The sequence below is a fragment of the Dama dama genome, chromosome 10 (genome assembly GCF_033118175.1).
Source record: "Dama dama isolate Ldn47 chromosome 10, ASM3311817v1, whole genome shotgun sequence".
Lineage (NCBI taxonomy): Eukaryota > Metazoa > Chordata > Mammalia > Artiodactyla > Cervidae > Dama > Dama dama.
In genome coordinates, this window is record NC_083690.1 from 27,127,995 (window position 1) to 27,139,937 (window position 11,943).

Here is an 11,943-nt window from a genome sequence, read left to right on the forward strand (position 1 = left end):
AATATCTTGCATTTCTAGCTATTCCACACCACCATTTTTTTTGGCTAGGATTATACTTCTCATGGAACTCACTTACTTACTTCTACCTTATATATATTTTGTCTTCAAGACTAACCTCAAAGGTCACAGCCACTGTGATGTTCTTCCTCCACCCACATCATGCTTCTGCAACACTCCTTATATTACAGTACAGAGCACCCTGCATTTTACCTTTTTGTGAAGAAAACCTATCTTCTTTGGAATGTGAATTCCTGAAAGGCAGAGAATGTGTCACACTCCCCTCATCTCTATAACCTCAACATTTAGCACAGTACCTGGCACATGGGAGTCTCAAAATGTTGCTGAGTTCCCTCTTCCCTTCCCCTCAGTAACTGTTCTAAATCTCTGCCACTCTCCTCAAATCCTTTTCCCAATTTCTCAGTTCAGTCTATCTGAACTTTCAGCAGATGACCTCACCAGAAAGAGGCCATCACTTTGTTGCTCTTCAGCTGCTAAGTCGTGTCCGACTCTTTGTGACCCCATACACTGCAGCATGCCATGCTTTCCTGTCCTTCACTATCTCCCGGAGCTTGCTGAAACTCATGTCCATTGAGTCGGTGATGCCATCCAACTATCTCGTCCTCTGTCATCCCCTTCTCCTGCCTGCAATCTTTCCCAGCATCAGGGTCTTTTCTAATGAGTCAGCTCTTTGCATCAGGTGACCAAAGTATTGGAGCTTCAGCTTCAGCATCAGTCCTTCCAATGAATATTCAGGATTGATTTCCTTTAGAGTTGACTGGTTTGATCTCCTTGCAGTCCAAGGGACTCTCAAGAGTCTTCTCCAACATCACAGTTCAAAGGCATCAATTCTTCAATGCTCAGCCTTCTTTATGGTCCAACTCTCACATCCATACATGACTACTGAAAAACTACAGCTTTGACTATATGGACCTTTGCCGGGAAAGTAATATCTCTGCTTTTTAATATGCTGTCTAGGTTTATGATAGATTTTCTTCCAAGGAACAAGTGTCTTTTCATTTCATGGCTGCACTCACCATCTGCAGTGATTTTGAAGCCCAAGAAAATAAAGGCTGTCACTGCTTCCACTGATTCCCCATCTATTTGCCATGAAATGATGGGACTAGATGCTGTGATCTTCATTTTTTGAATGTTGAATTTTAAGTCAGCTTTTTTACTCTCTTCTTTCACTTTCATCAAGAGGCTCTTTAGTTCCTCTTTGCTTTCTGCCATAAAGGTGGTGTCATCTGCATATCCGAGGTTATTGATATTTCTCCCGGCAATTGTGATTCCAACTTGTGCTTCATCCAGCTCAGCATTTCACATGATATACTCTGCATATAAGTTAAATAAGCAAGGTGACAATATACAGTCTTGATGTACTCCTTTCCCAATTTTAAACCAGTTGGTTGTTCCATGTCTGGTTCTAACTGTTGTTTCTTGACCTGCATACAGGTTTCTTAGGAGGCAGGTAAGGTGGTCTGGTATTCCCATCTCTTTAAGAATTTTCCAGTTTGTTGTGATCCACACAGTCAAAGGCTTTAGTGTAGTCAATGAAGCAGTGGATGTTTTTCTGGACTTCTCCTGCTTTTTCTATGATCCAACAGATGTTGGCAATTTGATCTCTGGTTCCTCTGCCTTTTCTAAATTCAGCTTGAATATCTGAAAGTTCTTGGTTCACATACTGTTGAAGCCTAGCTTGAGAATTTTGAGCATTACTTTGCTAGCATATGAGATGAGTGCAATTGTGCCGTAGTTTGTACATTCTTTAGCATTGCCTTTCTCTGGGATTGGAGTGAAAACTGACCTTTTCCAGTCCTGGGGCCACTGCTGAGATTTCCAAATTTGCTGGCAAATTGAGTGCAGCACTTTTACAGCATCATCTTTTAGGATTTTAAATAGCTCAACTGGAATTCCATCACCTCCACTAGCTTTGTTCATAGTGATGCTTCCTAAGGCCCATTTGACTTCACACTCCAGGATGTCTGGCTCTAGGTGAGTGATCACACCATCATGGTTATCTGGGTCATTACAATCTTTTCTTTTTGTATAATTCTTCTGTGTATTCATGCCACCTCTTCTTAATATCTTCTGCTTTTGTTAGGTCCATACTGTTTCTGTCCTGTATTGTGCCCATCTTTGCATGAAATATTCCCTTGGTATTCCTAATTTTCTTGAGGAGATCCATACATGACTACTGGAAAAACTATAGCTTTGACTATATGGACCTTTGTCGGCAAAGTGATGTCTCGGTTTTTCAAAATGCTGTCTAGGTTTGTCATAGCTTTTCTTCCAAGGAGCAAGTGTGTTTTAATTTCATGGCTGCAGTCACTGTCTGCAGTGATTTTGGAACCCAAGAAAATAAAGTCTGTCACTGTTTCCATTTTTTCCCCATCTATTTGCCATGAAGTGATGGGACCAGATGCCATGATCTTAGTTTTTTGAATGTTGAGTTTTAAGCCAGTTTTTTTTACTCTCCTCTTTCATCCTTATCAAGAGGCTCTTTAGTTGCTCTTCACCTATGCCATTAGAGTGGCCATCATTTACGACATCTTTTATCATCTACCCTTGCCACATACCTACATACCAATCTATGCTTTCCTCCTTGCCTTGGCTCACAGAGGAAGATGTGTCCCTTGTCCACCCAAGACCAGTGCCATCACTGTGCTCCAGATCTCCTCTCATCTCCTCAAGGCTTCTTCAATCATCCTTCCCTCCTTTTCTACCCATATTCATTCAACAAATATTTACAGAGCAACACTGTATCTGGATGCTGGGGTTAGAATGACAAATGAGTTAGATAATGCTCCAGACCTCATAAAACTTCCACTGTAGTGAGAAAGATAGACCAAAAAAATTGAAATGGATGTAAAGTAAATGAATAGGAAGATAAGGGAATAAGAGGTCACTTTATTTTTGTTTTGTTTTTTGGTATTTTTCCCAGGAAACATGATTTAGTTGCTTAGTTGCTAGTTGTTAGCTTTAGTTGCTTGTTGTTTAGTTGCTAACTTGTGTCCAGCTCTTTTGTGACCCCATGGACTGTAGCCCACAAAGCTTCTCTGTCTATGGGATTTCCCAGGCAAGAATACTGGAGTGAGTTGCCATTTCCTTCTCCAAGGGATCTTCCCAACCCAGGGATTGAACCTATGTCTACTGCCTTGGGAGCTGGATTCTTTACCACTGAGTCACCAGGTCACTTTAAATAAGGAAGTCAAGGACTTCCCTGATGACCCAGTGGCTAAGACTCTGTGCTCCCAATGCAGGGGACTGGGGTTTGATCCCTGGCCAAGGAACTAAATCCCACATGCCCAATGAAGAGTTGGCAAAGGTCAAAGATCCTGTGTAGCACAACTAAGACCTTGTGTAGCCAAGTAGATAAATATTAAATAAATATATAAGGAGGACAGAGGGGAAAAAAACCTTTTTTTGTGGATGTGACATTTTTTTAAATTTAAAAAAAATTTTTTTGGATGTGACATTCGAACTGATGCCTTAAGGATGTGGATATGAATGAATTTTTTGTGTGAAGTTCTGGGGGATGAGGAGTCCAGGTAGAAGGAACAGTGGTACAAGGATCCAGAGAGAAAGAGAAAAGCCGAGGTTGTCTCAATGGCCTATAAGGCCCTCCAAGCTCTAGGCCCCCCATCATCTCTCTGACCTCATTTCCTACTGCCCTTCCCCTCCCTCTGTCCCACCGACCTCCTTGCTGATTTTCAATTATGTCATGTGTACGCTCACCCTAGAGCCTTTGTTCTGGCTGTTCTCACTGCCTGCAAAGTTTTCCTTAGATATCTGCTTGGCTAATTTGCTCACTTCCTTCAAGTCTTTGCTCAAAAGTCACCTTCTCTACAAGGCCTACCCAACTACCCTACTTAAAGTGAGTATTCACATCCCCTCTGCCACGGATATTCCTGATCCCCTTATCCTACTTTGCTTTTTCTTTTTCTTTTGGCTGCACTGGCTCTTCATCGCAGCACACAGACTCTGTAGTTGTGGCACACAGGCTTGGCTGTTTCATGGCATGTGGGCTCTTAGTTCCCCTACCAGGGATCAAACACACGTCCCCTGCACTGGAAGGTGGATTCTTAACCTCTGGACCCCCAGGAAAGTTCAGCTTTTTATTTGTCTATAGTGCCTATCACCTTGTAACATACTACATAATTTACTTACTCATTAAGTCTACTGTTTATTGACTACCCCCTCACTAGAACATAAACTTCACGAGGATAGGAATCTTTTGTTTGGTCACTAGTGTGTTCTAAGGACTCAGAAGAGTGCCTGGCACAATGTGGGTGCTTCACACAAATTTATTAATTAAATGAATTCCTCAAAACTCATCTCAGATATCAGGTTCTTCTCAAAGTATTTCCCAGCTGTGAACAAGCCCCACTTTCCCCCAAATTAATTCCCCCTCCTTTCGGCTACCTTTGTATCTTGAACCATTGTTGGATTTTCCAGATAATATTGTCATTTGTATGTCTAGATTATGAGGGCAAAGTTTGGGACCCATCTGATATTTTTCTACATTCTTGTAGAATTATTATTCTTGTCATCTCAGGGCCTGACAATAGTATACATGTATTATTTTGATAAATAAACTAGTAAAGCCACACCAAGATCAAAAGTCTGGAAATATTCTGTTAGTGACCGTGTGGGAAACAGGCCTGCCCACAGTGTTGACAGGAGTGTAAACTGACTGACTTACGCTCCCTGCAGGACAAAGTGAAAAATATCTATCAAGTTAAACATTTACTTTCTGAAATTCTGCTTTTTTTTTTTTTCATTTATTTTTATTAGTTGGAGGCTAATTACTTTACAATATTGTAATGGTTTTTGTCATACATTGACTTGAATTAGCCATGGATTTATATGTATTCCCCATCCCGATCCCCGCTCCCACCTCCCTCTCTACCCACTCCCTCTGGGTCTTCCCAGTGCACCAGGCCCGAGCACTTGTCTCATGCAAAGATGGGCACAATACAGGACAGAAACAGTACGAACCTAACAAAAGCAGAAGATATTAAGAAGAGGTGGCATGAATACACAGAAGAATTATACAAAAAGAAAAGATTGTAATGACCCAGATAACCATGTTGATCCCTGGTCTGGGAAGATCCCACATCCCAAAGGGCGATTAAGCCCCTGCACCACAACTACTGAAATCTGCACAGTGAGAAGCCTGCGCACCACAACGAAGAGTAGCCTCTGCTTGACTGCAATCAGAGAAAGCTCGTGCACAGCAGCGAAGACCCAGTGCAGCCATAAATAAATAAATAAAATTTTAAAAAGAATGCATCTATCATATTTACTCATTCAAGTATTCCAGGATACAGAGATATTCACTGAGACATTGTTTATTTTATATATATATATATAACTTAACTGTCCCACCAGTAGGGCCTTATACAAACTATAGTATATCCATAATAGAATACTCTGTGGCTGCTATGTAAGATGAGACATATCTGTAGGTACAAACACAGAACAAGCTCTGAGATGTATCAAATAGAAAGCATATAATGTAGGTAAACATGGAGTATGCCAATATGTGTATTTCACAAAAAGGAGAACACTAGATACACATGCTTATATGTTCACAGAGTATTTTGGAAAGATAAACAAGAAACTCTGAACAGCGGCTGCCTCTAGAGAGGAGGACTGGAGTATCAGAAGTCAAGGTAAGGGGAACACTTATTTTACACTGTATACTCTGTTAGTCTGAATTTTTTTTTATCATGTATATTACATTTCCAATAATAATTTAAAAAATTTTAATGATAAAGTAAGACTCACAATTGCATATTAGGAAAGGATGGAGAAGGATTCAACCCTCCACTGGGCCTTAGGTGATTGACAGGAAAATGTCACATCTTTTTTAGGAGTTTCTGTCTTCAGTCTCTCTCTGGATGAGAAAGGGAAAAGGAGTGGGACTGGAGACTTGGATTAGGAACTTGATCTTGCCACTGAGCCACTCCTGGAAAGACTGTGGCCATGGCCCACTGGAGAGTGTCCAAAGAATCTTGATTAGGGGTTAAGATCCATGTATTATGTGAGAGGCCGTGAGAGTTTCCCTGGGGTGGCTATATTCAGAGTGGGGATACTAAGTAGTCAGTTTCTTCTACAGCAAGGCCCAGTCTGATATTATGAGCACAGGAAGACTGTCTTGACCTCAAGAATCAACACTGGCCAGGGAAGTCTGGGCTGCCAAAGGGTTGGGGCTGGCTCCCTTCCTAGGGAAATTGTCCTGTCATGCAGGGAAACCGAGACAGAAACCTTGGCCCATGAAGCAGAGGAAAAGGAAGAGGCGGGGGTTTGGTGGGCTTAGGGTTCCCCAGAGCTCACCTCAGGCAGTGAAACGTGGGAAAGGTCCCTGGGCTTTTGGAGAACAGAATGAAGGACATATGATGTGGGAAATGGCAGGCATACATAAAGGGAAGTGAGTTAGCCAGGTAAAAAAAAAACATTACTCAGCTGTTCTGTTCCCTTCCATCTTCACAAGCCAAAGCAGGTATCATAAAATTGAGTCCCTTGTTCCTATGAGTCCAGGGCTGGAAGAGTCCTTAAAGATATTTTAGCCAACATCCTCAGTGATGCTAGAATCCTTCTATGCTTTAGACTCCATTCATACACTCCCAGAACTAGCAATGCCTCAGAGACCACAGGACCTGGTATACAGGGCTCTTCTCCTCAGGAGAAGCAGGCCTGGAAGGATCTTTCCCCACAGCCTTTCTCTGCCTGGCCCAAGTTCCAGCTCCCAGTAAGAAGCCCATGCCTGACAGAGCTCCATTTTCTTCCTCTCCCAGAGCCAGCTTAAAGTCAGGAGGAGGCACAATGCTGAGAAGCCCAGAAAGTTCCCCAGATTCCTCTATGATCTGGTCAACTTCATTAAAACAAACTATGTTCCCCGAGGATTTGATCGTGGAGGTGGTGTTGCTTGCTGTATCACAGTTCCTATGGCCACAGGCTCACAGTGAAAGGGAACAGGTATACATCATCACCTTCCTGTAAAACTGGGATCTGACCTCCTTTATAGTCAACCATGCAGCAGGCCCCCGCGCGAATGGCACAGCATGAACAGAATCAAGACAGTCCTGAATGACTTCAGTGGAAAAGAACACTAAATGAAATGATGCATGTGAAAGGATGTGTTCTATCCTTGGTTCAGCTTGCATCCTGCATAATGGTTCACCATTCATCTTTCATACCCAGAAGGGAGATCATCCAACCGAAAGGGTTGCAAACTGGCAGCCCCCAAGCCAAATAAAACCCATAAACCTGTCTGGTATGAGTTCAGAATGTTTAAAACATGTTTTAAGTCAACTTTTAAAAAATCCGTATCTTTTCAGTGAAAAAAAAAATCCAGTCAATGCCCTCCTGTCAAAGGCTCTCAAGAACAAACCTATAATTGAACAAAGTTGGGTTTATTGACTCATTGCAGAAGGAGACCACACAATATGTGAAACTGTGAGACATCTCAGTAAGAGATGCTGTAAATGACTTATTGTAGGACTTGAACTTGTGTTAGGTTTCTGGGGAGGATTCAAGAAAATGAGCTGACTCTGATTTAGATGCTATGAAGAAGTGGGGGAGTAGTTCTATGATTGGTATCTTAACACTTTTAATCTAAATGATAGGAAAACTAAAGCTATCACTGATAAAGAATGAAAAGTAATTTATATTAGGCAGGATGTGGGTATTGAGTCATTTCTGTTGTTTGGATAACGTTCTTGCTTTTTGTTCATTTACTATTTATTTATTTGGCTGTGCTGTGTCTTAGTTGTGGCATGCAGGATCTTTTAAGTTGCAGCATGTGAACTCTTAGTTGCGGCATGTGGGATCTAGTTCCCTGACCAGGGATTGAACCCAGGCCCCCTGCATTGGAATCTCAGAGTCTTAGTGACTGGACCACCAGTGAAGTCCCTATTCTTATTTTTGACTGTGTTCAGATATAATGACATGGTGGTCTTATTTTTTTTTGATCCATCACAGTTGACAGAGTGGCCCTGAATCTATGATACTGGTGTTCTGTAAAATCGATTACATTTTATCAAGAGAAAACATCTAGCTGTGAGTTCATACTGGCTCCTATCAACACCAAGGCTGAGATGATAGTGCCAGCCAGCTCCAGGCTGTCAGAGGATGCTTTCTCTTTCTGTCTCCCTCTTGGCCAAAGGCAGATGCTTCCATCCATGCTTCAGGATGTTAGCTTACCACCCAGCTTTTCACCATTGCAAAGATTTTGTTCATCAGGAGACTGTCAAGAGAAGATCTATATAGTTAGACTAAGGTTAGTCTTTCCTTCTCCTTTTGTTGCCGGATGAAGTCTCAAAACCTCTGATACAATGATGGTTACACAGCAGCATTTAAAACTGTGACCAGGACTTCCCATGTGGTACAGTGGATAAGAATCGGCCTGCTAATGCAGGAGACATGGGTTCGATCTCTAGTCCAGGAAGATTCCACATGTTGAGTAACTTAGCCTGTGCACCACAACTACTGGGCCCAAGTTCCAGGGCCCATGAGCTGTGAATACTGAGCCAGTGTGCTGCGATAACTAAAGTCCACGTGCCTAGAGCTTGTGCCCCGCAACAAGAAGCCACTGCAATGAGAAGTCTGCACACCACAATGAAGAACAGCCCCTGCTATTAGTAGTTCCAAAGTCCAGCTTGTCTTTCTTAGCAATTCAAGTTATTTATTTTTTTTAGCATAGTCACAGGCTGCTCAACTTGACCTGTATTTATATAGGTGCTTCAAGCTGTGTTTGCCAAAACATGAATTTCCCTTTGGTTAATGAATTTAAATGTAAATTGGTTGTTGGACTTCTAAGTAGTAGTTGTCATTTACGATGTCTGCTGAGGTTAGAGACAAGATCTGGATCACCTTTTCCAGTAGTATTACCCCTCTCTGGCAAGTATAGCTCATACAGCATGCATGATAATGGAGTAGGTTATCCCTCCTGGGAGTTTTCTTGAATAGCCTATTCTTAAACAGTCTGCCTCATTTTGGAGATTTCTGGAGAAGTGATAGTTTAGAATACTTTAAAGGCTCTTAACAATTACCCTGAATACACAGGATAAGTTAGTGTGCAGCAGGCAGGTAAAAGCCTGTTGTCTGCATGAGAAGTTAAACCTAGGACTTCCCTGGTGGTCCAGTGGCTAAGACTACGTCCTCCCAATGCAGGGGTCCCAGGTTCAATCCCTGGTCAGGGAACTAGATCCTACATGCTGCAACTAAGAGTTTGCATGCTGCAACTAACCTGACACATCAAAAAGGAAAAAACATTGGACCCTACTGAGGCATCGATTGTGGTTAGGAGTACCCAATTTGGGGACCCTTGAGGTAGACAGATTCCTTGAAGGGATTACATGGTGCTTTCAAGTAAAGTTGGAGTGTCTTAGAAGAGAATAGCAAGGATAGCCCCAATGTTTAGTTCCTATTCCGGATGACCTAGATTTTATAAGGGAGAATCCCTTGGACAGAGAAGCCTGGTAGGCTACAGTCCATAGGGTCGAAAAGAGTCAGACACGACTAAACTGACTGAGCACCAGCGTGAGCATAATGACCTTAGCAAAAGCATTTCATTCAAGTCCAAGTTTTGTTAAGACCGAACTTTGGAATTAATTACGTGAGAAAAACTTAAGACCAGAAAGGACTTGTTTTGAGTATCTACATTGTATGTTAGAAGTTATTACATTTTTGGTCAACAGGATTAGATAGGGAGGCAATAGTTCCAGGAATGAGGTCAATTCAGAGAAATACCTACGGTCTGAAAAATATGCACTAGACTATTTTTTTTCCTTAAGCAGCAGCAGGAGACCACAAGAGTCGAAAGTAACAAGATGAAAATAGGGAAGACATATTAAGAAAACTTTTAGGGGGCCTCCCGAGTGATCCAGTGGTTAAGAATCTGCCTTGCAAAGCAGGGGACATGGGTTTGATCCCTGCTTGAGGAACTAAGATCCCACATGCCAAGGAACTAAGCCCTGTGCCACAACTAGAGAGTCGTCCATGCGCCAAAATGAAAGATCTTGCATTTTAAACTAAGACCTGATGCAGCAAGTAAATTAAAATATTTAAATTAAAAAAGAAAACAGTTAGTCAAAGAGGATGTTAAAGACAATAGGCAAGATTACTAGGAGAACAAAAGGTAAGGGAAAGGGTACTGAAGAATCAAAAAATTAGTCTTGTTCTGCAGAATCTGTTCATATGTGCAGTTATCATCTTGACCTTTCATCTTGGACAGAAGCTGCCCACAGTCTTCTGTAAAAGACTGTAAAAGTAGCTTCTAGAAAATGTCTAAGAATGCTCAGTTTGAGGTCTCCCAATGGACTAGAGGCTCAGTACCCTGGAGAAAACAGTGTATGTCATTTTACTTAGGAAATATGAGCCGAAAGATAACAACACAATTAAAGTTCCAGAAGAAAACATAGAGGCAAGGTAAGTTCTTTGATATTAGTCTTGGCAATGATATTTTGGGTTTGATACCAAAAACAAAGGCAACAAAAGCAAAAATAAACAAGTAGAACGACATCAAACTAAAAAGCTTCTGTGCAGCAAAGGAAACCAACAAAATGAAAAGGCAGCCTATGAAGTAGGAGAGAATATTTGCAAATCATATATTTGATAAGGGATTAACATCCAAAATATATAAAGAACTCATAGAACTCAATAACAAAAAAAAAATCCAATTTAAAAATGGACTGAGAATCTGACTAGACAATTTTCCAGAGAAGACAAACAAATGGCCAACAGGTGCATAAAAAGGCATGCAATATCACTAATCATCAGGGAAATACAAATCAAAACCACAATGAAATATCACCTTACACCTGTCAGAACGGCTGTCATCAGAAAGACAAGAGATAAGTGTTGGAGAGGATGTGGAGAAAAGGGAAGCCTGTGCACAACTGGTGGGAATGTAACCTGGTGTAGTCACTTTGGAAAAAAGTATGGAGGGCGTTAAAAAAATTAAAAATAGAAATATCCTATGATCCAGTAATTCCACTTCTGGGTATACAGACAAAGGAAATGAAGCCACAATGTCTAGAAGAGATATTTGCACCCTTATGTTCATTGCAGCATTAGTTAAAATAGCCATGATATGGAAACATCCTAAGTGTCCACTGACAGATGAATGAATAAAGAAAATGTAATATTTATTTATTTATGTATTTATTTATTTCAGCCATAAAGAAGAAAAAAATCCTGTCATTCGTGACAACTTGAATGGACCTCGAGACTATTATGCTAACAGAAGTGAAAGTCGCTCAGTCGTGTCCTACTCTTTGCAACTCCAGGGACTATACAGTCCGTGGAATTCTCCAGGCCAGAATATTGGAGTGGGTAGCCATTCCCTTCTCCAGGGGATCTTCCCAATCCAGGGATCAAACACAGGTCTCCCACATTGCAGGCAGTTTGTTTACCAGCTGAGCCACCAGGGTAGACAGAGAAAGACAATTATTGTATCACTTATAGGTGGAATCTAAAAAATTCAAACAGAGAAAGAGAGAACAGACCGGTGGCTGCCAGAGGCTGGAGGTTGGAGTTGGCAAAGTGGATGAAGGTGGTTAAAAGGTACAACTTCCAACTATAAGATAAATAAGTTCTGGTGATATAATGGACAGCATGGTGAGTATTTTTTAAAATTTCAAAAGAAATCATATATGAAAACTTAAGATACTTATAAAATCAATATAAAAAGTAAAAAAGGTTTAAATCATGAGAAAACTAACCCTTATCTTGTATAAACCAAAATATTATGCTGGCATTATTTTTATATAGCAAATTAAAATGTAAAAACACTGGATCATGTTAAAACTCCTTTTATCTTGGAATTCAGCCCATTTCTATCTTACCTGTAACTATACAAACCCTATTACATAAATATACTTTTTAGTGCTCACAAAGGAAACATATATAGTTTAGCAATCCTTTCAGACATTTTTT

General features: G+C 40.9%; 1 long non-coding RNA gene across 2 annotated transcripts in view; it reads left to right on the forward strand.

Annotated features, from left to right (window-relative positions):
- Positions 1-7,796, forward strand: part of LOC133063601 (uncharacterized) — a 21,536-nt gene extending 13,740 nt beyond the window's left edge. For both annotated transcript variants that reach the window (XR_009694449.1, XR_009694450.1), the window contains exons 2-3: positions 5,598-5,675; positions 6,801-7,796. This is a non-coding gene — a long non-coding RNA (uncharacterized LOC133063601). The remainder of the gene's footprint in view (positions 1-5,597; positions 5,676-6,800) is intronic.
- The last annotated feature ends 4,147 nt before the right edge of the window (positions 7,797-11,943 follow it).